A 16,656-nucleotide genomic window follows, 5' to 3' on the forward strand; every position below is an offset into this window, starting at 1 on the left:
TGGAATGGGTCATGTGGGCAAGTATGTATGAGGCGTCATTTCGACCTGCAGTGACTACATGGGAAAGAGTAGGGGAGAAATAGGCAGTTCTGTGATGAGGTGCCTTTACAAAATATTGATGGTATCTGGAAATCAGTAGCTGGTTGTTGGGGAAGGACACGTGATACAAAAACCAGGGACATGGACAGTGTAACATGCATAGCTAGTACATGTAATATAGGCCTTATGCCATGATATACCATATTATAAACATTCACATATTTACAGCTGGAATTGAAATAGGAAATGAGTATTGTGCCCAGGTTAGACTGGAGTTTTTTGGGGGGATGGGGGATCCTTCACAGGACAGGAAGTGAATGAAGTTTGAGTCTGGTCTTGAATTGTTCAAGAGATGGGATTGTTTCGATGTCTGGGGCGCGGGTGGGGGGCTGCATACCAGTGAAGATGAGCAGGTAGACAGAAGGAGAGGAAGTGGCAAGAGACATGGGCAGAACCTGGAGATAGAGGGCCAGATTCTCAACAAAAAAAGTCGGCATATCTGAGATCCGCCACAAAAGCATCACAATAGCGCCAGAAATAAATGCACCTAATTCACAGAAGTGTGCATCTCAGAGAGGAGCCACTTTAGAAATGGAGTGCTAAATGTGCTCTAAAGATACGCAAAGTGGGTGGAAAAATTGTAAAACAACCAAATTGGGCATGCACGAGGGGAATGGCTACTAAAATGGAGCAAAGATGTGGCAACACCCTAATTCACAAACCTCCTTCTCCTGATTTGCACCACAAAATGCACACTTTAATTTGCTCCAGGCACAAACAGGAGCAAGTGCCCACAAAAAGTGGGCAAATGCATAGGCCACTCAAAAAAGTGAAGAAACCCCTCCCAGAAAAGTACACCACAAATATGTAAGGTCAGCACATTGATTCTGGCACTATAATAAACAATGAATGGTGCTGTAGGCATCATGCAGCAGTGGAAACGCATGTGTAGGAGGAGAGGTGCAAGGGGGAACATGAGATGGAGGAGGCAATTAGAACTGCCAAATGCTCACCTTGAGTCACCATCTCAAGTACAGATGGTAGTCCCCAGACAGTGCAAGATAAAACCTACCACACCCACAATGTGAGGGCACGCCATACCACCACCTAAGGGAGTGGCAACTACATATATGTATGCCATAACAAACAATCGGTAGCGTCATCTGCCGATGTCAAAGTTGCCAAGAGCAGTCCTGTAAAACAGCATTACCCGGCATCACCATACAAGTAGTTTCCCATAGATTTTACATGCATCTCTGCCCCAGTCCTTGTAGAACAGCAGCACCTCATTGAATATACTGGGAATGTGTGTCCATAATATGGGGGCCGTGCATCATACACCACACATGCAGTACATCTACAAACCACTAGGGGCATCACCCCCAAACCAGCATCCGTGATGACAGCACTACAAACAACGGGAATCAGAAAGGGAATGCATCACACAGCTTAGCTTCAAAACCAAATGCAATAATCGTCTCCTCAGTCAAATAAATATGTACAAATATGTACAGAAATCAAAATAAGTAAGAATGCACCCAACCCCCATAATTAACTGTGAGGAATTTCCATAAGGCAGGGGTGCAATTCCCTGGCTTTTTTATTTTTAGTACATAAAATGATGCCTCTTTGACACAACTCCATGCCATATGCATAGTGCACTTGTGCCCGGCTGTATCAATCCCCTGATCCACAGCACCCGCTCTGCTCATGGCGCAGAGCTGAATGAAAGGTCACAAGATGATCAAGAGTACCCCATGCTGGTGGCAGAAAGATCTCTAATAATAAGCTATGTCTGAGTTTAGGCATAGTTTATGACGATACTTAAGATCATGGCCACATCCCAATTGATATTGCCCATGTATCAGCTCCTGGTAGTCAGCTCTGCTCTGGAAGGGAATGTGTATTCTGGTCAGACAGGCCGATACTGCCACAAGGCAGGACAGAAACCCAGAGGACCAAGCTTCTCTTTGATTCTCTTTGTTAGGACCGGTAACCCCCTCCCCGAGACAACCACCAAGCAGGCAGCTGTCCCGGGGCCCAGGTGTCAAAGGAGCACACCTTTGTGCGGAGGAGTAGCCTCACACCAGGGTGCTGCATATCCAGAGGTCTTTTCTGTCAGTACGAGGGAAGGGGTCGGGAGTAAGATCGGCAGGAGTGCTTTGAACACAGGAAAAAGCCTTTCAGTGTCTTCTTTCTCTATCCCTTTCCTGTGTCCTCCACTTCCTCTGGAGAAAAGTACTTTAGGTGTAAGATCAACATGGCAAAATCCACTCCAGTCAGGAGCAGGGATTGGTCCCTTGGAGCAGGCTAGCTTTGGACCAATCACCTGATGACTTGTGCCTTTAAAAGAAGGAATCTTGCACCCCTTCAGCAGAATTCCCTCAGTTCCTGAAGGATCCTTTAAGCTGAGGAAACATTCTGAACTTTCTCACATGGACATCCTTTGGGACAGTTGCACTATCCAAAGCCCTCTGCCAGAGGTGTTTGCATTCCTCCAACCAGCCGAACTATTGCACTGCATCTAAACCAGCTCGACACTCAATTGTGTCCTAGCAAAGCACATCACTTGTTAGACCCCCAGCGTCTGCTCAACGCCTGAACCCCGAACCAAATCTCTGGATGGCCACTCGGCAAATCTAACCAGGGGTTAGCATGAGAACTGCTGCCTCATTGACTGTACATCGACTCACCCCTTCGACGACCATTGCCTGCTGACGCAACCACTGGAGCATCACCCACCAAGCTCTCCCAGCTGCTAAAGCCCAACTCGGCCTGGCCAATTGCGATGCCTTCTTGGGACCACCCCAACTTGTATCACTTGAACCGTCGCTGTTAAACCACACAGAGTACCTGCATTTACCACAACTCGATGACCACTTTCCACCAGGGCCTCCACGATCCTATGTGCTTGAATTGAGCCTGATCAGCTCTTATCATCATTCCACACCAGGTTTGAAGCGTCAGCCCACCAAGAACTGAATCCAGTTACTGTGACATTGAAATGTCCCCACGGTCCACTGGGACACTAGAGACTGGTTAGGTCACAAGTTCTCCTGTTTTTAACCCAATATCCTTTTTATAGTAATACCTTGCCTACCAACCCTGGAACTGCACTCTGAGTGCATCTTCTATCGTCTGTTGCATCTTCTGCCATTCTTTTCTTTGCGGTGGGTTTTACTACTTTCAGATGGCGTGTTTTATTAAAGTGTTTATATTTTTATAGAACCTTGATTTGGCATTCCCTTCATTTTGGACTGTGATACTGTGTTGTTTGGGTCACTATTGGTTCACCTTCACACCCCTCTTAAGAGGATAGCCTTCCCTCAGCCCACGTTACCAGAAAAGGCGAAGGAGGTATATCTCTTGATTGTCCATGTTTTACCTTTATTATTGCATTGTGTTTTGGCTTTGTGGAAGTGTGAGGGCTGAGTGGGTCATTTTACCCCTACTTATTCTTGTACTCCTACGAGGCAGAATCCAATTCATCACAGTAACCCCAACAAACAAAAACATAAGGAAAACTACCATAAAAACATGCCTATTTTGAAAGGTGCTTAAAACGCCTCTGTGTAGTTCCTTGGCTGCTACTGGTCACGTGGCCAGATGGTGGTGCACGCACCGTAGGAAAGCGTTGTTCCTTTGTCTCCGAGGACACAGCAGTGGGGCTTGAGCTCCTGCTGGATGTGGTGGTCATGGTCGCCTCAGAACCCTCTTGGAAAGATGCCAGTCTGTTGGCTGCAGCAATGTTGTCTGTATGCTGATGAATTTGCAGCCTTATTGTCCTTCGAGACGAGTGCATCACACTGTGCCTATGCTCTCACACCTCTCCCATTGGGGCCTCCCTGGCAGCGACCACTTGGGTGTCTGTTCCCTGCAGACCCTCGCCCAGCGTAAACGGCATAGGTGTCCGCTGGGTACGGATAGCCAGCTGATGTGGGAGCATTTCCTCCTCCCAGGTTGTGTTTGAGTTTGGGTGTGGTCTGTTCGTATGGGCTCCCTTCTCACCCGTGACCATGTAGGATGTCTATCAGGCACTTTTTCTTCTGGCCCTATGGATGATGAGGTTGCTGCCACATCTGCCATGTTATCCACAGTCCTAGCTGGTTCTTCAGAATGGCCACTGAAAGCAAAGGGGCCTCCATCAGACTCATCCTGTATGGTGTGTCCTGCAGTGTACCTGCCACTTCCTCTTCCCCCTCAAGGGCCTGCATATCTAGAACAGTGGCACCCAGAGACCATTATCTGTGGAAAGGAATGCATTGGTCACATATATGAGATGTGCCCAGGTTATACATATAATTTAGGCCAACATACATGAATGAAAATGCACCAAACATGCTTCACTACTTAGAGGGGCTCAAAGGTGGTGCCTTCATTATACAACACACAGATGTACACTAAGGGCCCACATGTCACTGCAAATAATGTAAAGTCATCCAAGTTGGTCGGATGTCTCATGTGAGGGTTTGTAATACACATGCAGGAAGGGCATCCTGCTCTATAGGCCATGGTGTGTGATGAATGAGTGCCACACAGTGGAAATATTTCTACACTGACCACACACATCACATGTACATGCACAAATGTCATGATCAATTCATATTTCTCACCTGGTGTTATATCATGTGACTCTGGTCCCCCATTGCCGAGCACTGTCACTGTAGGGATCATGACAGCAACTTCCTCCTCAATTGGGGTAATGGTGATTTGGTTGGACGGTCCTCCTCCTGTGCCCCTGGCATTGCAGGGCATGCCTGCCAGCTTATGCTTGTTCCAGCGCCTCACATCCTCCAGTGCTTCTTCACTTCCTTCATGGTCCTTTGAGTGAAACCCAGGGGAGGCTTTCCCAGAATGCCATCCTGACAGCAAGGCTTGGAAGTTGGCTTTAGAGGCAGTAGAGGGTGTGATTATGGTTCTTCCCTTCATGAATTCAACTAGGACCTCTACCTCCTTGTTCAGGAAGTTCTTGGCCCGTTGCACTTTTTCTGATCTTCTTCAGCATTCTTCTTCCTGGATGCCATCGCCAATGTTGCAAAGTTGGGGCCTACCAGAGTATCTGTGAATTTCCATGTTTTGGCAACTTTCGATTGCCATTTGCGCTTGTTTTTGGCTCATCTCACGTGACGCACATGTTTTCAGGCACATCCTCATATGCTTAATCGCATTTGTACATGTTTTAGGTGCACCTCAGCAGATGTGCTCATTTCAGGCACATCACCTTAACTTTAATGTCAGTAGATGTGCCACAAACATTCACATCTCATAAATTCACAATTTTTGAGCGCAAACCTGTTCTATCCACATTTATTGCTCTTTTTTGTGAGATTTTGCTACCTCAAATGATATGCATGTTTGCGTCATTGCACATCTCATTGAGAGGAAGATGTATATAAGAATCTGCATCAGAGAGTTTAAGGTGGGAGGATGAACTTAGGATTTGTGTGGGAAAGTAAAGGCAGATGGCAGTCAGCAAGTTGGGAAGGCAAGTGTGTGGATGGATTTGAGGATAAGAAGAAGAGTCATTCTGCCTGGTGGTAGTGTGGAGAAGTGTGGGAAAACATGGTAGGTTGTAGAAGGTCCAAGTAGAAAAGTTCATAACCTTTTTAATGGGCAAGAAGGAGTAAAGGGGGGAGACCGATCGAGGAGTAAGCTTGAGTAGTAATCAAATGTACTCCGTACAGAATAGTATTTTGGCTGGGTGCTCTGTGAGGTTCTGCCACATTTTTCGATCATTGAGAAGGTTTTCACATCTATGGTTCCCAAGTATGTGAGACTTGTGTGAAGGACTCCAGGGCATACCAGGTGGGAGATAGGAGAGTGGGATTAGCTTTGGGGGCAGGTAAGAAATAACATTTCTGTTTTGTAAGAAGTCATCATCAGGCAAAGTAATGCCATACATTGATGGATGACCGTGCAGCAGTTTGTGATGATTTGAGAGATGGAATGGTTGAATGATGAAAGGAGAAGATATTGGTGTCATCTGAAAAGAGGTAGTAGTGAAAGCTGAAGGTTATCTAAGGGGGTGGTGTAGAGTAGAGTGTGAGCAGGAATGGGCCATGGGCAGATCCCTGGGGAACACCCATTGGAAGGTGAGTCGGGAGGAGGTGTTTGAGTTCCAGAAAATAGAGAATGAGCAGTCAGAGAGATAGGAGGTAATGAGTCTGAGTGCCAGCGGTCACAAAGACAATGGTCCTCAAATTAGATGACAATGCAGTCGAAGCTGACTCACTAAAGAGTTTTGAAATGGGTGGAAAAGAGAGAAAGGTCTGTAGAAGGAGGAGGTGTTGGGTTCAGCAGAGGCAGCCTGATGAATGTGGATGATGATGGCTATTTATATCAGGCAGAGAAGATACCAGGGGATAGAGATAAAAGGAGGCTTGAAGGGGGAGAGGTGTGAGGAGTATGAGGAGGTGAAAGATGCAAGTGCTTTGTGTGAGGAGCAAATGGGTCAATAGGTGCGCAGGAAGTACTGACTTTGTGGAGGTTTGGTAGCTGGTCAGTGGGGGAAGTGGGGGCGAGCTATAGAGAAGAGAGAGAGTGGATGCTGGGAGGTGAAAGGATGGAGGAGTGAGAGGGATATAATGGGTTTTAAGGCATCATATATTTTTGTGATTTTGTATGACAAAGAGCAGGCAGTGCAGTCAGCTATGAGAAAGGAGGATAAAAGGCATTCTTTAGGAAGAGGAACTGTCGAGGGCTAGAACTGAGTGAAGAAATTCTATTCTTGCAGTAGGTTGATTTTCATTGGTGGTGGTTAACAGGACATGCCTATTATAAGGCAGAATGGTGGGGTCTATGGCCCTACCAGGCTCCTATTAGGGTCAAACACACCTTTCCCTTAGCTTAGATGCCCTTTCCAGTTATGTCATTCTATGGGCGTTTAGGGGCAGGTAGTATGAAGATAGCACATGACCAGGAGGTTTAATCACCTAACTGAATTGCTACCAAGCAGGGCAGGGATGGTGGAACACGGTGTAAGATAAGAGGCCGGGGCCTCTGACAGAGCTTCATCCCCAAGGATGGACGAGTTCAAACCACTACAGAGGTCTGGAGGGGCCAGGGACTTGTGGAAGCAATGATACAAAAGAGACCCTTGATGCCATGAGGATGTGCAGGGGGGCTGATTTGTTATGACCAGGAGGTTCTGTACTTGGAATTGTACTTCTGAAAATGAGAGAACTTTTCAAGAAAGCCTTTGTGGGTTATTTCCAAGTAAGAAGGTGAAGCAATGATACAAAAAAGGTTCATGGAGTGTTGTGAAGGTATACAGTATGCAAAGGCCCTAATTCTATGCATTAATTTTACATTAAAAAGGAGACAGACCTTGATGAGATTGTTTATAGTCAACCATCCTAACCATAATTTAATGAAGTACTTGCATTTGTTTTCTGTAGAAAATCCCTCAAGGTTCACTACAAAATGATGTGAAGTTTCCCAAACGCGACCAGCACACCCTCTTACTTCCCTGTGCTATTCCTTTTGAAATGTTCTTTATGGTCCAGTGACCCCACATCATCCTTTTCTGACACACATTCCCATCCCCTACTTACAAGTAACACACCCTTGCATTTCAGGAAATTGTTAGAGAGAAACCAGCTGTTGTGGCTATATCAAGTTCTGTACCATTGAACGATTCTGGCACAGTATTGTCTCTTATCTCTAATCTCTTGGGTAATGGCCAGAATTGGTCCTGGTTTCAGCCGGCACTCAAGACTTTGGCGAGCATGAGGCAAGGTTCGGGACATGCATAACAGAATTGAGATGGAAATACTTGTGGCAGCATCAATATGTATAAGATCATACTCAATTATGTAGGCAATGGAGTTCTGAGAATCTATCTGTTCCAACAGACTATGCTCATGGCTAATCCATTATTGGAGGGTTTTCATACCATTTCATGTTGGGCTGTTAGGAGTATCGGGGGTGGCCTAGAGGAGGCCTTGCCATTGCTATAGACTCCAATTTGGACCTTTCATGGCAAACCATATGCTGCACTGAATGGCCTTTGGCTATTGGGTTGAAGTTGGGGCCTGGCCTCCTACCAATTATGTTACTTAATCTCTATTGGAATCCCATTAGAGTAACTTTTGAAAATATTGAGGATGGTCTGGGTGAAATGTTTTCTGATTGGATTGAGAGGGGATGTGGCTATCGTGTTATCCTGTAAGGTGATTTTAATTCCTCTGTGCAGATGGTGCACGGTGGAATACTATGTGGGCTCCTCCTACCTCTCAACATGTGAAAACGAAACGAGGTATACAATGGGATCTCTTGTTGGAGAAGTGGGGCATGTCTTTTTTGGATCTTTCTCTCGGTTCTCATACATCTAAACATACCTGGCATAGAGGGGAGTCGACCTCGAGGATTGATTTTGTCTATACAGGATATCAGGAATGATAGCAGCTATCTGAGCCATATCTCCTCAGAGTTGGGTGACCATCTGCCTTTATCCTTTTCCCTGTCTATTTGCTATGCCTACCGTTTTAATCAGACCAGATTTAGCTGGCCTGGACTCTAATGCCAGGGGAACAAGAGTGGTATGGAATAGGAATATTATTCTTAAATTCAAGCAGCTCCTGCTTGTGTCTTTGAGGGAGTTGGCCTCTGCTGTTCCTGTGTGTGTCCTGAGGGAATGATGTAAGGATTCTGTGTATAACATTATTGTGGGCTGTACTGGCCCAGATGGCATTCCTCCATTTGTTCTTAAAGAGGACCCGGGCCTGTGGGCGGAGCTCTTGAAGCCTGTGTTTGACTACATCTTTTTGTCCCATACTGTTCCCGCTTTTGGGTACAATCTATTATTGTACTGATCCGTAGAGGACAAATTAGATATGACCAATTACCGACCAATAGCATTGATTGACACAACCAGCAAGGTTTTCTCTCTTCTTCTTCTGAGGGACCTCAATTGTGCTATCAGGGGACTTAATCTCCTGAGTCGGTTTCAGGTGGGGTTTCGAGAAGACTTCGGTACCTCTCTTAATGCGACCATTCTGTCACATCTTAGACATTCTGTACATCATTCTCAAGTGGGAGAGGTGTACCTAGCTTTTTCAGATATGACCAGCACCTTTGATGGTGTTATAAGGTCCAGGCTTTGACATAAGATGCTCTCTATGAACATCCCCTGCAAATTGGTCCAATTGATTGTCCTTCTTCACTCCCATACCATCATACAAGTTCGTTTGACGGAGGATGGATCCTTATCTCACGTGATACATACTTGTATTGGGGTGAAACAAGGGTGTACTCTGGCGCCCACACTGTTCAACCTATATGTGTGCGATGTGGATAGACTGTGGCAGTGTCCGTCCATAGCGCCGGCTAGGTTGGTGAGTGTTCGGCTGTAGTGGATAGTGTAGCGCTCACCTGATGCCCGTAGAGGCGCCGGTCTTGACTGGGCGTATACCGTATCTTCAAAGGTGATGTGTAACACACGGCTGGCTCTTTGGGCTGGACCTCTGTGCACTGTATGTCTGACTCGAAGGGTAAGATGTCTGCAGATAGAAAATATGGGATTAAGGAACTGGGTTATTGAATGTCTCTCTCTTCTTCCCTTTCTCTTCTCCTGTAGAACCCCAAAGGTTAACGCTCTCACCTTAGGTAAGTGAACGCCGTGCTCTCCATCTGCCTCGGGGCAGGGTGCTGTAACCAGTTTCTTCACTGGATAAGGGGAGTAGGCCTCTTGACTTCAGAGGACTGCTGTCCGTCGTTTACTGCACGAACGGTAAGTTTCGAGTAATTCTAATGTCTTTAAAGTCTTTAGTAATGATGTTTCTTGTTTTGCAGGGTTCCGGCGATGGCGGATGACGGGCTGAAGTGAGTTGAAGATGGAGCCCGTGTGATGAATAGAAGCGCCTGGAAGCACGTAAGTAAGCGCTTGTTGCCTGCTTCACGACGCGCTCTAACTGTCTTTTTATTTTGCAGGTACAAGTTCGGAGCGGCTGCAGGGTGCCGGAATACCCACTGGGTTAGATGTGGAAAGGAGTAATGGCACGTGAGTATTAAAGTTCCCCAATGTCTTTAAACGCACCTTGTTTTGTCTTTCAGATGCGGGATGCAGCGCCGAAGGCCTCCGGAGCGTGCGAAGAGTTGGTAAGCTTTTGTCTTTCAGATGCCGGAATGCAGTGTGAAGACCTCCGGAGCGCACGAAGAGTAGGTAAGCCTTTGTCTTTCAGATGCCGGAATGCAGTGCGAGGCGTTGGTGACAGCCGATGGACCAGGTAAGTGAAGAGCTGTCACTGAAGACCGTAATGCTAACCTGTTCTTTCTTGTCTTTATAGGTGTTGCTGAAGACTGGATTCAGGATGGTAAGCCTTTTTCCTTAGGCCCAGGATCAGATGCAGAAGACACAATGAGCGTTCTGCTGCAGAGGATGCAGAATAACGCAAAGCAAGATTCATCCATCGGGTGTGGTTTAAATAGCCTCCTGTAGTGCTTGGGTGTCTCCTTCCACAGCCACGCCTAGGTAAGAAAAGAGTTCCTGCTTTCCAGAAGAGTTCCAGTGTTCTGAATCTAGGGAGTGGCTCCTGCCCCACCCAACAGGAAAAGTAGTTCCAAACAGAAGAGGATCAGAGGCTCAACTGGCAGGCAAGTAAGCAGCATGGTCTGCTGCAGGTAAGTCCACCCAAGCATTATGAGCCCGGCGCTTCCAGCGCTGGGACTGGGCATATTTATGAGCCTGGTGCCACTGGCGCCAGGACTGGGTCCAAAAGGTCCCAATTGGGACTGGTTGGCACTCGGAACCTGGGTTATGGATCTGCTTCTAAGGGAGTTGGGAAAACCCTGACCTTTTGGAAGCAGAGATCATGACAGTACCCCCCCTCAAGGCCCCTCCCAAACCGGGCTTCTCTGGGGGTTTTGGCTTGTCAGGAAATGTTCGGTGAAATCTTTTGATTAGGCGAGGAGCGTGGACATATTAAGCAGGTTCCCAGGATCTCTCTTGGGGGCCGTAGCCTTTCCATTCAATTAGGTAAAATAGTTTAGATTTGGAGATCTTGGAGTCCAGAATGCTTTTGACTTCAAACTCGAGTTCTCCATCAACTAGGATAGGTTTTGGAGATTTAGTTAGTCGGGTTTGAGGTTGCACGGGTTTTAATAGAGAGACGTGGAAGACCGGATGTATCTTCATGTGCGGGGGCAAGTCCAACTTGACCGCTACTGGGTTTACTATGGTAGTGATGGAATAGGGACCAAGGTATCTTGGGTTGAATGTGCGTGGCCCTTTTAGAGGTAGATATTTGGTGGATAACCAGACTTGATCCCCTACTTGATATTGAGGGGCTTCCTTCCGATGTTGATCTGCTCCTTTCTTGTATTGTTCTTTAGCCCTTTGAAGGTGAGAAACAGCTTCCTTAAAGGCTTGGGTGATTGTAGAATGCAGGTAGTCTACTGCTGGTGTTTCAAGATCTTGGAGGGGATCCAACTCCGAGGTTCGAGGGTGACTGCCGTACAAAAGAAAAAACGGGGTTTTCCCAGTTCCCGAATGGACAGAGTTATTGTAGGCATATTCGGCTATCCAAAGGATGTCTTTCCAAGTTTTTTCAGTTTGTTGCAGCATGCAGCGTAAATACTGTTCCAGAGTTTGATTGGTCCTCTCGGTTTGTCCATCGGTCTGAGGGTGGTGACTGGTCGATAGTCTCACATCAATTTGAGCCGACCGACAGCAACTTCGCCAAAAATGAGAAATAAATTGACTACCTCGATCCGAAATTAGAACCGAAGGAAAACCGTGCAGTCGGACGATGTTTTCGAGAAATTCTCGGGCCAGAGTTGCTGCTGTTGGCAAGCCTTTGAGCGGAATGAAATGCACCATCTTGGAGAATAAGTCCACGATTACTAGAATCGTATTGTATCCGGAGCATGGAGGTAGATCGGTGATGAAGTCCATAGAAAGCGTATGCCAAGGGCGAGGTGGGATGTCAATAGGGCGTAAGAGGCCTGCTGGTCTTTCCTTTTGACTCTTGTTTTGGGCGCATACTCCACAGGACATTATAAAGTCTCTGATATCTTTTTTCCAAGACGGCCACCAGAAGTAGCGCATGATCTTTTCTGAGGTCTTGGCCATACCGGGATGTCCTTCCATTAAAGAATCGTGATAACAAGAGATTACTTTTTTCTGTAAATCTGTGCTGGGTAGGTATAATCGTTCTTGGAAATACAATAAGTTGTCCTTTACTGCAAAGTCCTTTCCCTGCAGATGCCAATTCTGCATGTCTGCTGGAGTTACAAGTTGCCTGGCTTTATCCTTAACTTCCTCTATGGATTCTGTGGCGATTACACCCAGAATTCTTTGTTCGGGAATGATTGGTACAGGTTTAGGGTTGATCAAGTGTTCTTCCACTCCCATCCGAGAAAGGGCATCAGCTTTACCGTTCTTTGTACCAGGTCGATAGGTAATTATGAAGTCAAACTCGGCAAAGAATAATGCCCAACGGAGTTGTCTAGAGGATTGGGCTTTTGCGGTTTTCAAATATTGCAGGTTTCGGTGATCCGTAATCACAGTAACGGTGTGTCGGGCCCCCAGCAGATAATGCCGCCAAGCCTTAAAGGCAGACTTGATAGCCAGAAGTTCCTTGTCAGTAATCGTGTAATTGATTTCAGGAGGCGAGAATTTGCGGGACCAAAATGCCACGGGATGCAACTGATTGGTTACCGGGTTCTTTTGTGATAGAACTGCCCCCATGGCAAGGCTTGAAGCATCAGTTTCCACGATGTAGGGGAGTTCGGGGCGAGGGTGTTTTAAGACTGGTGCAGAGATAAATTTAGTCTTCAAATCCTGGAAAGCTTGTTCCGCCTCGGTAGACCATTCAAAACGTTTGTTTTTCTTTAACAAGGCAGTGATGGGCTGGACTATTCGAGAGAATTCGGGGATAAACCTGCGGTAAAAGTTAGCGAAGCCTAACATGCTTTGCACACCTTTTACGGAGGATGGTGATGGCCATTTGAGAACTGCATCGACCTTCTTTGAATCCATACGCACTCCGCCAGGTGATAATATGAATCCCAAGAATTCAACTTCAGTCACGTTGAAAACACATTTTTCCAACTTAGCGAAAAGTTTGTGTTGACGCAATCTTTCGAGGACCATTTTCACGTGTTTCCGATGTTCAGATTCCGATGAAGAATAAACGAGGATGTCGTCAATGTAAACAACAACACACACATCTATGAGCTCTCTGAGGACATCGTTCATAAAATATTGAAAGGCGGCCGGGGCATTGCAAAGTCCGAAGGGCATGACCTGATATTCAAATAGCCCATACTTGGTGCGGAAGGCCGTCTTCCATTCATCGCCCTCTTTTACTCGTACCAAGTGGTAAGCTCCTCTAAGATCCAGCTTTGTATATATGCATGCTTTTCTGACTTGGTCCAGGAGTTCAGGGATCAAAGGTAACGGATATCTATTCTTAACGGTGATCTGGTTCAGGGAGCGATAATCTATACAAGTTCTAAGGTCTCCTTCCTTTTTTGGAACGAAGAACAAAGCTGAAGAAGCAGGGGACTTGGAAGGACGAATAAACCCATTTGCCAGGTATTGATCCAGGTATTGTCGAAGGTGAAGGTTCTCAGGCTCGGTGAGGGCATAAATTCTACTACAAGGAGGAGTAGATCCAGGTATCAGGTCTATCTGGCAGTCATAAGACCTATGAGGAGGTAGAGAGTTAGCCTGATCCTTCCGGAAAACATCTTGATATTCTAGGTATTCGGGAGGTAACTGGGGAGTCTCTGAAGAAATTGCTGCCAGTGCAACACCAGGTGGAGGGTAACAAGTAGAGACACATTCTGGAAACTGGACCGTTCTTGCTCGCCAATCGATCAGAGGATTGTGTTTCTCTAACCAAGGTATTCCTAGAATAATCTGAAACTGAGGGGCCTTGATCACATCGAACACGATCTTCTCATGGTGTCCATCTTGACTTACTACCGTCACCTCTTGAGTGGTATGCGTTACTGGCCCGGAGGCTATCTCCGTACCATCCACCGTAGTAATGACGTCCTTTACAGCCTTGGGACAAAGAGTTAGATTCATCCTCAAAACCATTTCATGATCCACATAATTGCCGATGGCACCGCTGTCGATGTAAGCTTCAATTGCATGTAATCGATCCGGATTATCAGGGCTAATGAGGACCATAGGTATCACGAAATGCGAGGTCACGGAACTGGTTTTCACGCTCGGCAAGAGGACCTCTATTCTTGTTGGGCGAGGTCGTTTCCCTGCTCAGAGTTTGTAACTTTGGTAACTGCAGCTCCTACTGCCTTCTTGGCAGGTTTCACCGGACAGTCTCGAAGAAAGTGCCCTGAGTTTCCGCAATAGAGGCATAATTGCAACTGTTTTCTCCTTTCCCGCTCCTTTTGTGTTAGAGGACCTTTCAGACCCCCTATTTGCATGGGTTCCCCGGAGTCTACTCCTTTGGAAGGAGTTGGCGGTTTGGAAAATACTCGAGCATCAAACTTGGAACGATCGGCCTTCCTGTTCTGCAGTCTGTGATCTATTTGAACGACTAAGTCTATATAGTCCGAACAATCTTGTGGGGGATTCACTACTTGGGCTAACACATCTTTGAGCTCTCCACTTAGACCTCTATAAAAAAGCGTAATCCTTTTGTCCTCAGGCCATTGAGTTTCCACTATCAGTCTGTTGAAAGACGCAATATAAGCCAAAAGGTCTTGATTACCTTGTCGCAACGAAAGAAGCTCATTGTCCAAGGCCTGCCCCTGTGAATGTCTTGCGAACAGTTTTTCCATACTGAGCTGAAAAGCTTGAAAATCATGGAGGACCGGATCATCTTGATTTACTAGAGGGATCGACCAGTCTGCCGCATTGCCACTAAGGTACGAAAGCACGAAATCTACTTTAGCTTGATCAGTTGGAAAGGCTGCTGGGCGGCATAAGAAATGCAACCGGCACTGATTGATAAATACTGCAAACCTCTTTGGGTCACCAGAAAATCGTTCGGGCGGAGCCAGAGGTACATTCCCAGGTAGGTTGATCTGCACTGGATTCATAGAGGATGTAGAAGGAAGATTTCCCCCAGATGCGGGTAACGGGGTCTGTCCGGCTTGTGACTGTAGCAATTGTCTAGCGAGATCATCTGTTCGCTCCTTGGAAATAATCAGTTCCCTTCTTAGAGCGTTCGTTTCCTGACGGGCTGCATGCACTTCTGCCCTTAGTTCCCCAAGTAACTGGGCTAGCTGGTCGGTATCCGAGGTTTCCATAGCGCCTGGACGGGAGTTTTGTGGTAGGCTTTGCGTTCTGTAACGCTCACCTGATTCCCGTAGAGGCGCCGGTCTTGACTGGGCGTATACCGTATCTTCAAAGGTGATGTGTAACACACGGCTGGCTCTTTGGGCTGGACCTCTGTGCACTGTATGTCTGACTCGAAGGGTAAGATGTCTGCAGATAGAAAATATGGGATTAAGGAACTGGGTTATTGAATGTCTCTCTCTTCTTCCCTTTCTCTTCTCCTGTAGAACCCCAAAGGTTAACGCTCTCACCTTAGGTAAGTGAACGCCGTGCTCTCCATCTGCCTCGGGGCAGGGTGCTGTAACCAGTTTCTTCACTGGATAAGGGGAGCAGGCCTCTTGACTTCAGAGGACTGCTGTCCGTCGTTTACTGCACGAACAGTAAGTTTCGAGTAATTCTAATGTCTTTAAAGTCTTTAGTAATGATGTTTCTTGTTTTGCAGGGTTCCGGCGATGGCGGATGACGGGCTGAAGTGAGTTGAAGATGGAGCCCGTGTGATGAATAGAAGCGCCTGGAAGCACGTAAGTAAGCGCTTGTTGCCTGCTTCACGACGCGCTCTAACTGTCTTTTTATTTTGCAGGTACAATTTCGGAGCGGCTGCAGGGTGCCGGAATACCCACTGGGTTAGATGTGGAAAGGAGTAATGGCACGTGAGTATTAAAGTTCCCCAATGTCTTTAAATGCACCTTGTTTTGTCTTTCAGATGCGGGATGCAGCTCCGAAGGCCTCCAGAGCGTGCGAAGAGTTGGTAAGCTTTTGTCTTTCAGATGCCGGAATGCAGTGTGAAGACCTCCGGAGCACACGAAGAGTAGGTAAGCCTTTGTCTTTCAGATGCCGGAATGCAGCGCGAGGCGTTGGTGACAGCCGATGGACCAGGTAAGTGAAGAGCTGTCACTGAAGATAGTAATGCTAACCTGTTCTTTCTTGTCTTTGTAGGTGTTGCTGAAGACTGGATTCAGGATGGTAAGCCTTTTTCCTTAGGCCCAGGATCAGATGCAGAAGACACGATGAGCGTTCTGCTGCAGAGGATGCAGAATAACGCAAAGCAAGATTCATCCATCGGGTGTGGTTTAAATAGCCTCCTGTAGTGCTTGGGTGTCTCCTTCCACAGCCACGCCTAGGTAAGAAAAGAGTTCCTGCTTTCCAGAAGAGTTCCAGTGTTCTGAATCTAGGGAGTGGCTCCTGCCCCACCCAACAGGAAAAGTAGTTCCAAACAGAAGAGGATCAGAGGCTCAACTGGCAGGCAAGTAAGCAGCATGGTCTGCTGCAGGTAAGTCCACCCAAGCATTATGAGCCCTGGGACTGGGCATATTTATGAGCCTGGTGCCACTGGCGCCAGGACTGGGTCCAAAAGGTCCCAATTG

The 16,656-nt window shown here is 46.8% G+C and overlaps 1 pseudogene; it reads left to right on the forward strand.

The window, feature by feature from the left end:
* LOC138472326 (NXPE family member 3-like) overlaps positions 1-16,656 on the forward strand; it is a 206,656-nt pseudogene that overhangs the window by 184,486 nt on the left and 5,514 nt on the right.

The sequence above is a fragment of the Ambystoma mexicanum genome, chromosome 1p (genome assembly GCF_040938575.1).
Source record: "Ambystoma mexicanum isolate Mex_15411 chromosome 1p, UKY_AmexF1_1, whole genome shotgun sequence".
Lineage (NCBI taxonomy): Eukaryota > Metazoa > Chordata > Amphibia > Caudata > Ambystomatidae > Ambystoma > Ambystoma mexicanum.